At 46.3% G+C, this 17888-nt stretch overlaps 1 protein-coding gene across 2 annotated transcripts in view; it reads right to left on the bottom strand.

The window, feature by feature from the left end:
• Positions 1-17888, bottom strand: part of BMPR1A (bone morphogenetic protein receptor type 1A) — a 143733-nt gene that overhangs the window by 87067 nt on the left and 38778 nt on the right. For both annotated transcript variants that reach the window (XM_063958828.1, XM_063958829.1), the window contains exon 2: positions 12558-12675. The gene's annotated coding sequence lies outside the window, so the exon portion shown is untranslated. The remainder of the gene's footprint in view (positions 1-12557; positions 12676-17888) is intronic.

The raw sequence follows: 17888 nt of genomic DNA, 5'->3' as shown, positions 1-17888 counted from the left end.
ATAGATCCCAATTTGAGACCCATAGACAATCCTGATTGCAGGAAATGTAGGAATCGACCCAGTTGAAATTCCTCCGTCGGAGCACTCCGATCCTCGCACCACTTCCTTCCTTGCTTTAATCAAGGTAGGAATGACTTCTTCCGGCATGCCTTTTTCCTTTAGGATCCGGCGTTCAACCGCCATGCCGTCAAACGCAGCCGCGGTAAGTCTTGAAACAGACAGGGACCCTGCTGAAGCAAGTCCCTTCTCAGAGGTAGAGGCCACGGATCCTCCGTGATCATCTCTTGAAGTTCCGGGTACCAAGTCCTTCTTGGCCAATCCGGAACCACTAGTATCGTTCTTACGCCTCTTTGCCGTATAATTCTCAATACTTTTGGTATGAGAGGCAGAGGAGGAAACACATACACCGACTGGTACACCCTAGGCGTTACCAGCGCGTCCACAGCTATTGCCTGCGGGTCTCTTGACCTGGCGCAATACCTGTCCAGTTTTTGTTGAGGCGAGACGCCATCATGTCCACCATTGGTCTTTCCCAACGGGTTACAAGCATGTGGAAAACTTCTGGATGAAGTCCCCACTCTCCCGGGTGAAGGTCGTGTCTGCTGAGGAAGTCTGCTTCCCAGTTGTCCACTCCCGGGATGAACACTGCTGACAGTGCTATCACATGATTCTCTGCCCAGCGAAGAATCCTTGCAGCTTCTGCCATTGCACTCCTGCTTCTTGTGCCGCCCTGTCTGTTTACATGGGCGACTGCTGTGATGTTGTCCGACTGGATCAACACCGGTTTTCCTTGAAGCAGAGGTTCTGCCTGGCTTAGAGCATTGTAGATTGCTCTTAGTTCCAGAATGTTTATGTGAAGAGACGTTTCCAGGCTCGACCACACGCCCTGGAAGTTTCTTCCTTGTGTGACTGCTCCCCAGCCTCTCAGGCTGGCGTCCGTGGTCACCAGGATCCAATCCTGTATGCCGAATCTGCGGCCCTCCAATAGATGAGCACTCTGCAACCACCACAGAAGAGATACCCTTGTCCTTGGAGACAGGGTTATCCGCTGGTGCATCTGAAGATGCGACCCTGACCATTTGTCCAGCAGATCCCTCTGGAAAATTCTTGCGTGGAATCTGCCGAATGGAATTGCTTCGTAAGAAGCCACCATTTTTCCCAGGACTCTTGTGCATTGATGTACAGACACCTTTCCTGGTTTTAGGAGGTTCCTGACAAGTTCGGATAACTCCTTGGCTTTTTCCTCCGGGAGAAAAACCTTTTTCTGAACCGTGTCCAGAATCATCCCTAGGAACAGCAGACGTGTTGTCGGAATTAACTGGGATTTTGGAATATTCAGAATCCACCCGTGCTGCTTTAGCACTTCTTGAGACAGTGCTAATCCCATCTCTAGCTGTTCTCTGGACCTTGCCCTTATTAGGAGATCGTCCAAGTATGGGATAATTAATACGCCTTTTCTTCGAAGAAGAATCATCATCTCGGCCATTACCTTGGTAAAGACCCGAGGTGCCGTGGACAATCCAAACGGCAGCGTCTGAAACTGATAGTGACAGTTCTGTACGACGAACCTGAGGTACCCCTGGTGTGAGGGGTAAATTGGAACGTGGAGATACGCATCCTTGATGTCCAAGGATACCATAAAGTCCCCTTCTTCCAGGTTCGCTATCACTGCTCTGAGTGACTCCATCTTGAACTTGAACTTTTTTATGTACAGGTTCAAGGATTTCAGATTTAGAATAGGTCTTACCGAGCCATCCGGCTTCGGTACCACAAATAGAGTGGAATAATACCCCTTTCCTTGTTGTAAAAGAGGTACCTTGACAATCGCCTGCTGAGAGTACAGCTTGTGAATGGCTTCCAAGACCGTCACCCTGTCGGAGGGGGACGTTGGTAAAGCAGACTTCAGGAAACGGCGAGGTGGATCCGTCTCTAGTTCCAACCTGTACCCCTGAGATATTATCTGCAGGATCCAGGGATCTACCTGCGAGTGAGCCCACTGCGCGCTGAAATTCTTGAGACGACCGCCCACCGCCCCCGAGTCCGCTTGAGAAGCCCCAGCGTCATGCTGAGGCTTTTGTAGAAGCGGGGGAGGGCTTCTGTTCCTGGGAAGGAGCTGCCTGTTGCAGTATCTTCCCCCTTCCTCTGCCTCGTGGCAGATATGAATATCCCTTTGCTCTCTTGTTTTTAAAGGAACGAAAGGGCTGCGGTTGAAAAGTCGGTGTCTTTTTCTGTTGGGGAGTGACTTGAGGTAAAAAGGTGGATTTCCCGGCTGTAGCCGTGGCCACCAAATCCGATAGACCAACACCAAATAACTCCTCCCCTTTATACGGCAAAACTTCCATATGCCGTTTTGAGTCCGCATCACCTGACCACTGTCGCGTCCATAAACTTCTTCTGGCCGAAATGGACATAGCACTTACCCGTGATGCCAGTGTGCAAATATCCCTCTGTGCATCACGCATATAAAGAAATGCATCCTTTATTTGCTCTAAAGACAGTAAAACATTGTCCCTATCCAGGGTATCAATATTTTCAATCAGGGACTCTGACCAAGCTACCCCAGCACTGCACATCCAGGCTGTCGCTATAGCTGGTCGTAGTATAACACCTGTATGTGTGTATATACTTTTTTGGATATTTTCCATCCTCCTATCTGCTGGATCTTTAAGTGCGGCCGTCTCAGGAGAGGGTAACGCCACTTGTTTTGATAAGCGTGTGAGCGCCTTGTCCACCCTAGGAGGTGTTTCCCAGCGCGCCCTAACCTCTGGCGGGAAAGGGTATAAAGCCAATAACTTCTTTGAAATTAGCAGTTTTTTATCGGGGGCAACCCACGCTTCATCACACACCTCATTTAATTCATCTGATTCAGGAAAAACTATAGGTAGTTTTTTCACACCCCACATAATACCCTGTTTTGTGGTACCTGTAGTATCAGCAATATGTAACGCCTCCTTCATTGCCAAAATCATATAACGTGTGGCCCTACTGGAAAATACGGTTGATTCGTCACCGTCGCCACTGGAATCAGTGCATGTGTCTGGGTCCGTGTCGACCGACTGAGGTAACGGGCGTTTTACAGCCCCTGACGGTGTTTGAGGCGCCTGGACAGGTGCTAATTGATTGTCCGGCCGTCTCATGTCGTCAAACGACTGCTTTAGCGTGTTGACACTATCCCGTAATTCCATAAATAAAGCCATCCATTCTGGTGTCGACTCCCTAGGGGGTGACATCCCCATATTTGGCAATTGCTCCGCCTCCACACCAATATCGTCCTCATACATGTCGACACACACGTACCGACACACAGCAGACACACAGGGAATGCTCTTAAAGAAGACAGGACCCCACTAGCCCTTTGGGGAGACAGAGGGAGAGTTTGCCAGCACACACCAAAAGCGCTATATATGACAGGGATAGCCTTATAATAAGTGCTCCCTGTATAGCTGCTTTAATATATATATTTTTGCCACAATTTTGCCCCCCCTCTCTTGTTTTACCCTGTTTCTGTAGTGCAGTGCAGGGGAGAGCCTGGGAGCCTTCCTGACCAGCGGAGCTGTGTGAGGAAAATGGCGCTGTGTGCTGAGGAGATAGGCCCCGCCCCTTTTTCGGCGGGCTCGTCTCCCGCTCTTTAACGGATTCTGGCAGGGGTTAAATATCTCCATATAGCCCCCGGAGGCTATATGTGAGGTATTTTTTGCCAAAAAATAGGTTTACATTGCCTCCCAGGGCGCCCCCCTCCCAGCGCCCTGCACCCTCAGTGACTGCCGTGTGAAGTGTGCCGAGAGGAAATGGCGCACAGCTGCAGTGCTGTGCGCTACCTTAAGAAGACTGAGGAGTCTTCTGCCGCCGATTCTGGACCTTCTTCTCGTTTCAGCATCTGCAAGGGGGCCGGCGGCGAGGCTCCGGTGACCATCCAGGCTGTACCTGTGATCGTCCCTCTGGAGCTAATGTCCAGTAGCCAAAGAAGCCAATCCATCCTGCACGCAGGTGAGTTCACTTCTTCTCCCCTAAGTCCCTCGTTGCAGTGATCCTGTTGCCAGCAGGACTCACTGTAAAATAAAAAACCTAAGCTAAACTTTTCTAAGCAGCTCTTTAGGAGAGCCACCTAGATTGCACCCTTCTCGGCCGGGCACAAAAATCTAACTGAGGCTTGGAGGAGGGTCTTAGGGGGAGGAGCCAGTACACACCACCTGATCGTAAAGCTTTACTTTTTGTGCCCTGTCTCCTGCGGAGCCGCTATTCCCCATGGTCCTTTCAGGAACCCCAGGATCCACTAGGACGATAGAGAAATGGGTAGTGAGGTGAGCAAGAGAGAAAAGAAGTACGTGAGAGAAAAGAGGAGTGAGAAAAGGAGGGGGGGGGGGGCAAAAGTAAAATAGGGAGTAGAAAAAAAAAGAAAAGAGGGAAATAGTAAAGGTCAAAAAAATAAATAAAAGAGGCCAAGAAAAGAAAAAGAAAGAGAACAGAAACCCAGCAGAGCCAGGCAACACTGCTTCAGGTACCAATGCAGATCACCTGCATTATGCATTTTATGTACTCTTGACTACCAAAAAGTGTTAGCACATAAATCAATACAACCAGCCAGGTCTTCCTCAAATTAGGCCACTTACATGTGTGGACAAATCAGCCATAGATTTGCGAGAAGCAGGTCTGGCCTAGGTGTTTTTGTCTTAAGACTATACATGGGTTACAGCGTAACTCACCAACAACAAGGATCTTGCTAATAAATAAACAACTGATTAAAAAAAAAAAAAACTATTTTATAACACAATATATGTAAACAGGGTTTATATGTTGCCACTTTGTTACCTGTAAAATTTGTAGGCGTCAAGATATAAAGATGATATGTACACAATTTAATATCGGCATAGCTTCCTAGCCTGTTGAAACATTCTATGGGAGTAGAACATAACTATAAAAAGCTAACCAGTTAGCGCAAAACAGCAATCACTTAACTTAAACCATCTCTCAGCTGTTTAAAAGACAAGTGTGACATGCTGCTGCACAGACACCAGGCATGCCTTGTAAAACAAACTGTTCTTAAACTTAGCATAACCTACAATCGAAGCTAGGAAATCCGCACCATCCACCTAGATGTTTAGACTACCTATCCATCAGAACAGTGCTGATAAATTAACCTAAGTGTATTGAAATAAGCTAGTTTAAACGTAAAATACTTGTTAAATAAATAAAAGAGTTGCATGCAGCAATACCCAAATAATGTGGAAATGTATTTTCAGTCACACTTAATACCACTGCTAAAACGAATTACTTAGTATTCTGCTTATAATACCTAGCTAAACTAATGTTATTCACAACCGCTCCCAACCTTATCAGGGCATCACTACAATTTTCTAGTGAAACATGTTAATGCAGAGACAGTGAGAAAAATAAGATTTTACTCACCGGTAAATCTATTTCTCGTAGTCCGTAGTGGATGCTGGGAACTCCGAAAGGACCATGGGGAATAGCGGCTCCGCAGGAGACTGGGCACAACTAAAGAAAGCTTTAGGTCACCTGGTGTGCACTGGCTCCTCCCACTATGACCCTCCTCCAAGCCTCAGTTAGGACACTGTGCCCGGACGAGCTGACATAATAAGGAAGGATTTTGAATCCCGGGTAAGACTCATACCAGCCACACCAATCACACCGTATAACTCGTGATACTATACCCAGTTAACAGTATGAAATACAACTGAGCCTCTCAACAGATGGCTCAACAATAACCCTTTAGTTAACAATAACTATGTACAAGTATTGCAGACAATCCGCACTTGGGATGGGCGCCCAGCATCCACTACGGACTACGAGAAATAGATTTACCGGTGAGTAAAATCTTATTTTCTCTGACGTCCTAGTGGATGCTGGGAACTCCGAAAGGACCATGGGGATTATACCAAAGCTCCCAAACGGGCGGGAGAGTGCGGATGACTCTGCAGCACCGAATGAGAGAACTCCAGGTCCTCCTCAGCCAGGGTATCAATTTTGTAGAATTTTGCAAATGTGTTTGCCCCTGTCCAAGTTGCAGCTCGGTAAAGTTGGAAAGCCGAGACCCCTCGGGCAGCTGCCCAGGATGAGCCCACCTTTCTTGTGGAATGGGCTTTTACAGATTTTGGCTGCGGTAGTCCAGCCGCAGAATGCGCCAGCTGAATTGTGCTACAAATCCAGCGAGCAATAGTCTGCTTAGAAGCAGGAGCACCCAGTTTGTTGGGTGCATACAGGATAAACAGCGAGTCAGTTCTCCTGACTCTAGCCGTCCTGGAAACATAATTTTTCAAGGCCCTGACTACGTCCAGTAACTTGGAATCCTCCAAGTCCCTAGTAGCCGCAGGCACTACAATAGGTTGGTTCAAGTGAAAAGCTGATACCACCTTAGGGAAAAACTGGGGACGAGTCCTCAATTCTGCCCTATCCATATGGAAAATCAGATAAGGACTTTTATATGACAAAGCCGCCAATTCTGATACACGCCTGGCCGAAGCCAAGGCCAATAACATGACCACTTTCCGCGTGAGATATTTTAGATCCACGGTTTTTAGTGGCTCACACCAATGTGATTTTAAGAAACTCAACACCACGTTGAGAACCCAAGGTGCCACTGGAGGCACAACCGGGGGCTGAATATGCAGCACTCCTTTTACAATGTCTGAACTTCAGGTACTGAAGCTAGTTCTTTCTGGAAGAAAATCAACAGAGCCGAGATCTGTATCTTAATGGAGCCTAATTTTAGGCCCATAGACACTCCTGCTTGTAGGAATGCAGAAATCGACCTAGTTGAAATTCCTCTGTTGGGGCCTTTTTTGGCCTCACACCAAGCAACATATTTCCGCCATATGCGGTGATAATGTTTTGAAGTTACATCTTTCCTAGCTTGAATCAGCGTAGGAATGACTTCCTCCGGAATGCCCTTTTCCTTTAGGATCCGGCGTTCAACCGCCATGCCGTCAAAACGTAGCCGCGGTAAGTCTTGGAACAGACAGGGCCCCTGCTGCCGCAGGTCCTGTCTGAGTGGCAGAGGCCATGGGTCCTCTGATATAATTTCTTGAAGTTCTGGGTACCAAGCTCTTCTTGGCCAATCCGGAACCACGAGTATCGTTCTTACTCCTCGCCTTCCTATTATTCTCAGTACCTTTGGTATGAGAGGCAGAGGGGGGAACACATAAACCGACTGGTACACCCACGGTGTTACCAAAGCGTCCACAGCTATCGCCTGAGGGTCCCTTGACCTGGCGCAATATCTTTTATAGCTTTTTGTTGAGGCGGGACGCCATCATGTCCACCTGTGGCCTATATCCCAATGGTGTACAATCCTTTGGAAGACTTCTGGATGAAATCCCCACTCTCCCGGGTGGAGGTCGTGTCTGCTGAGAAGATCTGCTTCCCAGTCGTCCACTCCGGGAATGAACACTGCTGACAGTGCTAACACATGATTTTCCGCCCATCGGAGAATCCTTGTGGCTTCTGCCATCGCCATCCTGCTTCTTGTGCCGCCCTGTTGGTTTACATGGGCGACTGCCGTGATGTCTTCTGATTGGATCAGTACCGGCTGGTTTTGAAGCAGAGGCCTTGCCTGACTCAGGGCATTGTAAATGGCCCTCAGTTCCGGAATATTTATGTGTAGGGAAGTCACCTGACTTGACCAAAGTCCCTGGAAGTTTCTTCCCTGTGTGACTGCCCCCCAGCCTCAAAGGCTGGCATCCATGGTCACTAGGACCTAGTCCTGTATGCCGAACCTGCGGCCCTCTTGAAGATGGGCACTCTGCAGCCACCACAGTAGAGATACCCTGGTCCTGGAAGACAGGGTCATCAGCCGATGCATCTGAAGATGTGATCCGGACCACTTGTCCAACAGGTCCCACTGAAAAGTTCTTGCATGGAACCTGCCGAATGGGATTGCTTCGTAGGAAGCTACCATTTTTCCCAGGACTCGCGTGCAATGATGCACCGATACCTGTTTTGGCTTCAGGAGGTCTCTGACTAGAGATGACAGCTCCTTGGTTTTCTCCTCCGGGAGAAACACTTATTTCTGGTCTGTGTCCAGAACCATCCCCAGGAACAGTAGACGTGTCGTAGGAACCAGCTGTGACTTTGGACTGTTTAGAATCCAACCGTGCTGTTGTAGCACTTTCCAAAATAGTGCTACCCCGACTAGCAACTGCTCCTTGGACCTCGCCCTTACAAGGAGATTGTCCAAGTACGGGATAATTAAAACTCCCTTTTTTTCGAAGGAGTATCATCATTTCGGCCATTACCTTGGTAACCACCCTCGGTGCCATGTACAGTCCAAACGGCAGTGTCTGGACTTGGTAATGGTAATCCTGTACCACAAATCTGAGGTACTCCTGGCGAGGATGGTAAATGGCTACATGCAGGTAAGCATCCTTGATGTCCCGGGATCCCATGTAATCCCCCTCGTCCAGGCTTGCAATAACCGCCCTGAGCGATTCCATCTTGAACTTGAATTTTTTTATGTATGTGTTCAAGGATTTTAAATATAAAATGGGTCACACCGAACCATGCAGTTTCGGTACCACAAACCGTGTGGAATAGTAACCCCGTCCTTGTTGAAGTAGGGGCACCTTGAGTATTACCTGCTGGGAATACAGCTTATTAATTGCCTCTAGCGCAGCCTCCCTGCCTGAGGGAGATGTCGGCAAGGCATATTTGAGGAAACGGCGGGGGGGAGTCAACTCGAATTCCAGCTTGTACCCCTGAAATACTACTTGAATGAAACAGGGATCCACCTGTGAACGAGCCCACTGATCGCTGAAATTGTTGAGATGGCCCCCCACCGTACCTGGCTACACCTGTGGAGCCCCCGCGTCATGCTGTGGACTCAGAGGAAGCGAGAGAAGAATTTTGATTCTGGGAACAGGCTGACTGGTGCAGCTTTTTCCCTCTTCCCATGTCTCTGTACAGAAAGGAAGCGCCTTTTACCCGCTTGCTTTTCTGAAGCCGAAAGGACTGTACCTGAAAATACAGTGCTTTCTTAGTCTGTGAGGAAACCTGAGGTAAAAATATTTCTTCCCAGCTGTTGCTGTGGATACGAGGTCCCAGAGACCATCCCCAAATAATTCCTCACCCTTATAAGGCAGAATCTCTATGCGCCTTTTAAAGTCAGCCTCACCTGTCCAGTGACAGGTCTCTAATACCCTCCTGACAGAATGGACATTACATTCATTTTGGATGCCAGCCGGCAAAATATCCCTCTGTGCATCCCTCATATATAAGACGACGTCTTTAATATGTTCTCATGTTTGACAGGGTCACCGACCACGCTGCAGCAGCACGATCTGCAGGTCTCAGTCTAGTACCTGAGTGTGTAAATACAGACTTCAGGATAGCCTCCTGCTTTTTATCAACAGGTACCTTCAAAGTGGCCGTTCCTAAAACAGCAGTGCCACCTTTTTTGACAACCGTGTGAGCGCCTTATCCACCCTAGGGGATATCTCCCAGCGTAACTTATCCTCTGGCGGGAAAGGGTACGCCATCAGTAACTTTTTAGAAATTACCAGTTTCTTATCGGGGGGAACCCACGCTTTTCACACACTTCATTCATTCATCTGATGGGGGAACAAAACACTGCCTGCTTTTTCTCCCCAACATAAAAACCCATTTTTAGAGGGTTAATGTCAGAAATGTGTAACACACTTTTTTATTGCCGGGATCAAGTCACGGATGTTCCTAGTGGATTGTGTATATGTCTCAACCTTGTCGACACTGGAGTCAGACTCCGTGTCGACATCTGTGTCTGCCATCTGAGTGAGCGGGCGTTTTTGAGCCCCTGATGGCCTTTGAGACGCCTGGGCAGGCACGGACTGAGAAGCCGGCTGTCCCACAGCTGTTACGTCATCCACCCTTTTATGTAAGGAGTTGACACTGTCGGTTAATACCTTTCACCTAACCATCCACTCTGGTGTCGGCCCCACAGGGGGCGACATCACATTTATCGGCATCTGCTCCGTCACCATATAAGCCTCCTCATTAAACATGTCGACACAGCCGTACCGACACACCGTACACACACAGGGGGCGGGATGTACTAAAGCAAAAATGCGGTAAAACCCCCGAAAACGGGGGTTTTACCGCATTTTCATATTTACGAAGACCCTACCGCAGCGTTTTCGGCGTCCAGGGTTTCGCCATCTCTGGATGGCGAAACCCTATAGAAGCCTATGGGCTTCTTTTCGCCGACCGCCGCAACCCGCCGACACCGTCGACCCCCGCCGCAGACGCCGACCCCCCTTCCCCCTGGCTTACCTTCCTCCAGGCTGCCCTGGACCCGGAAGGTAGTGTCCTCCTCCCCCTAGCAACGCAGCCGGACGTCCTTCCGGCTGCAGAGGGGAGGAGGTGGTGCCGGGGGCAGCCTGCTGCTGCTTCCCGGCATCTAGCCAGTGTGGGGACCCCGGGGAGGTGACGGAGACCCCCCGCAGACCACCTAACAGGTATCGCGGGGGGCCTCCGTCACCGCATCGCGATGTTGATCGCATATGTTAGTACATATGCGATCAACATCGCTGCGGTAACCGGCGAGGGGCGGCGATGTATGTTAATACATCCCGCCCAGGGAATGCTCTGACTGAGGACAGGACCCCACAAAGCCCTTTGGGGAGACAGAGAGAGAGTATGCCAGCACACACCAGAGCGCTATATAATGTGGGGATTAACACTATAACTGAGTGAAATTTCCCCAATAGCTGCTTGTATATATAATATTGCGCCTAAATTTAGTGCCCCCCCTCTCTTTTTAACCCTTTGAGCCTGAAAACTACAGGGGAGAGCTTTCTTCCAGCTACACTGTGAAGAGAAAATGGCGCCAGTGTGTCTGAGGGAGATAGCTCCGCTCCTTTTTCGCGGACTTTTCTCCCGCTTTTTTCTGGATTCTGGCAGGGGTATTTACCACATATATAGCCTCTGGGGCTATATATTGTGGTATTTTTGCCAGCCAAGGTGTTTTTATTGCTGCTCAGGGCGCCCCCCCCCAAGCGCCCTGCACCCTCAGTGACCGGAGTATGAAGTGTGTATGAGGAGCAATGGCGCACAGCTGCAGTGCTGTGCGCTACCTTGGTGAAGACTGATGTCTTCTGCCGCCGATTTTCCGGACCTCTTCTTGCTTCTGGCTCTGTAAGGGGGACGGCGGCGTGGCTCCGGGACCGAACACCAAGGCTGGGCCTGCGGTCGATCCCTCTGGAGCTAATGGTGTCCAGTAGCCTAAGAAGCCCAAGCTGGCTGCAAGCAGGCAGGTTCGCTTCTTCTCCCCTTAGTCCCTCGCTGCAGTGAGCCTGTTGCCAGCAGGTCTCACTGAAAATAAAAAACCTAATTCTATACTTTCTTTCTAGAAGCTCAGGAGAGCCCCTAGTGTGCATCCAACCTCGGCCGGGCACAAAATCTAACTGAGGCTTGGAGGAGGGTCATAGTGGGAGGAGCCAGTGCACACCAGGTGACCTAAAGCTTTCTTTAGTTGTGCCCAGTCTCCTGCGGAGCCGCTATTCCCCATGGTCCTTTCGGAGTTCCCAGCATCCACTAGGACGTCAGAGAAATTATATTTATTGAAAACACATCCAACAGATATCCAGTTGTGCTTGTATAATTTTTTTATGACTAGGGGGTACATTTACTATGATGGGAGTTCTATTTAAGATGGGATGTTGCCCATAGCAACCAATCAGATACTATTTAGCACCTTCTAGAAGATAATACCTGGAATCTGATTGGTTGCTATGAGCAACATCCCATCTTAAATAGAACTCCCATCTTAGTAAATTTACCCCTAGGACTTGACAGCGCGGGTTTATAACACACTTATTTGTTACACAGGACCGACCTGTCACTTCTGTCTTTCCCACACCACACCCCTGCTTCACTCCTGCGCCTTCCACTGGTGAAGAGGACTGATGTGACGCAAGGGATAGTGGGTAGCAGGGTTTGGCACCACATCCAAACTGCTTAGCATGATAATCACTGATCTCACAGATGTGTACCAGGAATTCTTTATTTTATTTTTTAGAACGGTTGTGTGTTAGAAGTATGCTATAGTGTGTTCGGTCTCTATTCAAGAGGACCAATCACAGACCATGTTTATATTAAAAAAAAAATCAACGCACAAAATATGTTGAATGTCAAATAATATGCAATCACTTCCCATTTTCTAAGCAACATAATCTTATTTTCAGAAAGATCCACCATAGTAACTGCTCAGCCAAGAAGTCACGGAATGACTGCAAGGCATAACAAAGCAATAACTTACATAACTTACATTTTTCTCAGACACGGAAGGACACTATGTGTGTGCAAATCATCATAGTTTGAAAGATTTATAAATGCAAAGACTTTCAAACCACATTTTAAGATAAATTCACTGACCTTCTGTAAGCTAGTTGTTGAGTATGGATTTCTATTTTGTATCTTTAACAACTTGCAGCACAATCTTTTTGAACATTTAGATTGTACCATTATGTTTAGAATAAAAAGCAAAAACAAGCAAGAACATAACATCATACTACAGAAACATCCAGCTGCTCATAGTAAGAAGAAAAATATAGTCCAAAGTACCGTACCTTGCTAATTTATCAGTGCCAGCCTGAAGAACCCTCTGTAAGACTGTCGTTGGTATTACCCGTATTTCCAGTTCATTAATTCCAAAGCAGTCTCAAAGTGATGCATATTTTTGTAGACCTAGAACAGGCAAGAGAGAATGGGATTGATAAACACCTTTATTAAGCGTTAATATAATGCCTCCACCTGTTGAATCTAGTGTACACAGGCAAATGAAGGAAATGTTAACAAGAATAATGCAAAAATGAGGATCAAGGCAATATTAACTGCAATTTAGCTGTAAGGCTAACATGATCTGTCAGTAAATGTAATCTTGAGGGCATAAACCAAAACAAGACAAACTAAATCAAGATGGGGAGGGGGGGGGGTTTAAATAAAAGCAGCATGCAATAATCCTGGCTTCACCACCCAGTGGGTAATCTTATCTACTCATGGCTGTACTAAAGAAGAATTCCAGGATCCGCGTGACCTCCTTCCAAGGTTACCAACCTCTTTTCTTCCAATCCATTAGAATAAGTCATTTGTAATTTGCCATTGTTTACTCTTTGGTAGACACCAGGGAACCTTACCCCGTAGACCATATCAAATGGCATTAGGTTTTATAGAATATAGTTTCATTTAAGCAGACAGGCTTTGCAGTCTAAAATAAAAATAAAACTCCTGTGGGCACATTTGCAGCACTCAAATGTACTGTATAAAATGCAACCCTCTTTGCCTATGTACTTTTACCTCTACCCCTTTCATACACTTAAGGGCCCCATACACTACAACGATATGTCTGAGGCTGAAGTCAGAGGCGATTTCCCTTGAACTCTCCTAGGAGCTTCCAGGGAGTGGTTCAATACGATTCCATACGATTTGGTACATTTTGCATACGATATATCGTATGCAATCCCAGCCATGCCTGCAGGAACAGGCATATCACGAGTGCAGCACTAACGATCTAGGGTAGCCGATCAGAGACTCACCGGAACGCGCATCGGATCGGAAACACCTCCAAAATGCCAGATTTCACCTGATATATCGTCCCGAATGCCCGAAATTGGATGAAATCGGGTATTATCTTTCTAGTGTATGGGGCCTTTTAGGGTTTGTATGGTATATGGATATAGGAGAGGAAACGGGAGGGTGGGAAGGGACCTATATATAAAAAAAGTCATGCACTTTTAATGCATTTTTCATATATTGCACTTTTTCCAATGAAATCTACTGCATCGGTAGCATACATTAATGCAGAAGACAAGGTAGGCCATGATCTATAAATGTATTTATTATTATTATTACCACTTATTTATATAGCGCACACATATTCCACAGCACTTTACAAAGAATATTTTGGGCATTCACATCAGTCCCTGCCCCAGTGGAGTTTACAATCTATATTCCCTAGCACATTTATACGCACACAGATTCATACAAGGATTCATTTTGTCAGAAGCCAATTAACCTACCAGTATATTTTTGGATTGTGGGAGGAAACCAGAGTTGGTACGGGAAGAATATACAAATTTTACACAGTTAGAGCCATGATGGGAATTGATCTCATGACCTCAGTGCTGTGCGACAGTAATGCTAACCATTACACCATTCGTACTGCCCATGTAGACGCAGTAGCCAATAAGAAACCATTTATCCTAATTTTAAACCGCTTATGAGGCATTAGTTAGCAGATAAAATAGTGAGGCATTTGATATGCCAGCTTTCGGGATCCCGGCGTTCACCATACCGACAACTATTCTCACTCTTTGGGTGTCCACTACACCTTGGAGGGAGAATACATAGCAACCATGCCCGCAGCGTGGCGAGCGCAGCGAGCCCGCAAGTGGCTCTCTTGCGCTCACCCCGCTGCCTGCATGCCGCCGGGATCCCAAGCGCTGGCATAACATAACATACTACACCCGATAAAATACACATGGAGAGGTGTGAACGAGGTCTTAAGAGTTTATCCCATATGGATGCACTTTACCAAATCAGTAGAAATTGTTCCACAAATACACAAATCAGTAGTTCACACACACACCCTCAAGATAAATATTTTCTCATATCGTAATAACACATTCTAAGCACACAAACATGCATCAATATTATGTATTGTACACTACATAAGTATGTAAAATATTATAGCACTTGCTTTGTTTGGACACATTTCGAATGTTAAATATTTGACTGTTAAATGCTTCTGCTCTAACCATATAATCTTTCTGTCAGCCATGATGGCAGTAGCATGACACTTAGTTGTGCTGCAGACCGCCAACATGGTTGCAATGCAAGAAGGGCAGATACAAGGAAAATTAGGTCTGCTTTTGAATGTGGCACATAAATACCAGGCAGCTTTAATGTAAGACTGTGTGATGGGATCCAGTCTCCAGGTCGACAGTAACTAGGTCAACAGTGTCAAGGTCGACCACTACTGGTCGACAGTAACTAGGTCGACAGGTCAAAAGGTCAACATGAGTTTAAAAAAAAATAAAAATCTTTTTTCGAACCTTTTTATACTTAACAATCCACGTGGACTACAATTGGAACGATAATCTGTGCCGAGCGAAGTGAGGCACCTTGCCCGAAGCATGGCGAGCCATGCAAGGGGACACGGTGCACTAATTGGGGTTCCCGGTCACTCTACGAAGAAAACGACACCAAAAAAACCATTAAAAAAACTCATGTCGACCTTTTGACCTAAAGACCCTGTCGACCAATAGTGGTCGACCTAGACACTGTCGACCTAGTCACTATCTACCTTCCATACCACACCCCTGTGTGATTTAGGGGGAGATGTACTATGCAGTGAAAAGAGTGGAGAAGTGAGCCAGTGGAGAAGTTGCTCATGGCAACCAATCAGCACTGAAGTAACATTTAAAATTTGCATATTATAAAATTATACAGAGCAGCTGATTGGTTGCCATGGGCAACTTCTCCACATGCTCACTGACATGTTCCCCTTCCAATTCTGCCCACAAATGTTAAATCTAAAATCAGGCCTATTAGCAGTAAGCAGTGCTGACTGATTTAAACTGACCATTCCTCCTGTTCAACCACAGCTCTAGAATCTGTGTCTATTTTAGTCATCCCAGTGGAGAGTCTAATTAGGCCAGGCCAACCTGTGGCTCCCCAGCTGTTCTGCAACTACACATCCCAACATGCCCTGCCTCACTTTTAGCTTTCCCTAATAGTAACATTTTGGCAGGGCATTCTGAAACATGCAGCTGTACAACAGGTGGAGAGCCACAGGTTGGCCAGGCCTGGCCTAAATGGATGGAGCAAGTTATTTGGCCATTTCATGTGTTACTGTGATTGGAAGACCACCGCATACACAGTGTGACAATTTGCAGACTATTTTTGAAGAGAACTAAAAATAACCCAACTAGCATTTCTCAGTCATACTTTTATTAAATGGTCATACAAATGGGCCAAAAATGTCAGTGTCTTAACATTATATACAAACTGTGTATATTGAATATATGCAAAACAGAATGAAAAGGATTGCCCTAAGGTCCTGATTCAGAGACGGACTTTTTAGCACAGTCTATTCTAAAATCTGCTTATGCTGCAGCAAGACGCCTCCTGGCGGCTTCTGTGATCTGTTGCTGCATCGGAACTGCGTGAACAGAGGTCATCTAAGTAATCTTCCGGTTATTCAGGATGGCCGGTGTTTTCATGCAGCCAGGGCCAGTAAAGCAGAGTCTGAGTGCACAGCCACTGGCCTCGGCACGCCCGGAAAATGGGGGCATCATGCCCTCATTTTCTAGAACGCTGGCTGTCACCACCCCTTCCCCGCCCTCATGCAGCAGCAGAATGTCTATCATGCTGGGGGTTAGGGGGCACTGCGACTGTCAACACAAATAGTGAAAATGCACATTTGCCCAACACAGATCTTGAAATGTGCAGATCTCAAACCATCAGACGTATGCATCAGACAATACATGTATTTGTGTACACACCTAGATTAGGGTAAAAGGCATTTATACAGGTATTTATTACAGTTTCAAGAAAGATTCTTTTGTTTGTCACCCACAAGTGTGAGCTGGATCACTTTTGGGTTATTTTAAATTGTATAACCAGGCCTCAAACTCTGTTTATGATGGGGGACTGTAACAGGCGGCTAGAAAATATGACTCTTATTGTATAGATGAAACTTTGTAAACTCAACCTCAATGAATTGCTAAAGAAATTATCTGTATTAACAACAACGGACATAATAATATAAACAAATAAAACTGATAATCGGATGTTATTATGGTGGAAATTCTTTAACCAGATCGATTCATATTGATTGGAAAACTGACTGTAGTGACTGTAGTCCGTAACAGTACAATACAAACTAACAATATTACAACTGTCATACTTTACTGGAAATAGGCTTTTTGGCCACTGATTTTGCCCAAACCCCCTACTGATTGCAGGTTAAGGCCTCATATACTCCAAAGTATTCCTAAAAAATAAATCATGGTCATATAGATACATACTGAAATCAGTCACCTAAATTAGTCTACTTCGTTTACATTGCATCAAACATCAAGGTTAGGCCGCCTGCAGTCAGGGGCTGGAGTGTCTTGTGGCAAAAGATTTCTACAACACTGCAGGGTGAGCTTCTATACTCTTTTACAGACACTACCTCATGGTAGTGATCTTTCTATCTGTAGGGTGCCAGTATGATCCTGATAGTACTATGGCCACATCTCCATTCAGAGCAAACAATATTTAGCACTGCATGCGCTTTGATAAACGGAGGCCTTAGGGTGACACAGCAGTTTCAGTGCATAGATTATACAGAATGTCAGAAACCAGCTTAAACTCCTGAGTAAAGATTAGTTTCAATTCGATAGAAGTACTGTCAAAACGATCATGAAACTTGTACACATTGCACCAATACACCATGACGAGACGAACGGACTTTGAGTAGTCAAGTAGATATCAGCATAAGAGTTTTAACAGTAAAGTCACTATGGGCATGGTTCAATTTAAGGCGAGTTCAATAGCGCCGGAAATTCATTGTCCGAGAAAGACATACTGACATAGAAGCCTTATGTCCAATGTAGAGTGCAGTCTTCCACATTTCAGACATGATAATGCTCATCACCAGCAAAGTAGATTGCTTTGTTATCAGCACAACGCACGAAAAGCACAAGGAAAAACTGGTTACTGCACATTTGCCTTTTTTGCCAGCCCATTCACATATTGCTATCAACGTGCGTGGATGCACATCTTTCATGTCTCTTCAAAGATACTGCTGACTGCTAGTACTAACCGACTGCTTGTGAATTCTAAAGGATTCTACCCTCCCATTTATAATAAATGAGTAAAATGAAGAAAAGTAAAACAAAACAAAATAGTTT

The sequence above is a fragment of the Pseudophryne corroboree genome, chromosome 3 (genome assembly GCF_028390025.1).
Source record: "Pseudophryne corroboree isolate aPseCor3 chromosome 3, aPseCor3.hap2, whole genome shotgun sequence".
NCBI lineage: Eukaryota > Metazoa > Chordata > Amphibia > Anura > Myobatrachidae > Pseudophryne > Pseudophryne corroboree.
Note: the sequence above shows the minus strand (reverse complement) of the source record. Positions and strands in the feature narration are given on the sequence as shown.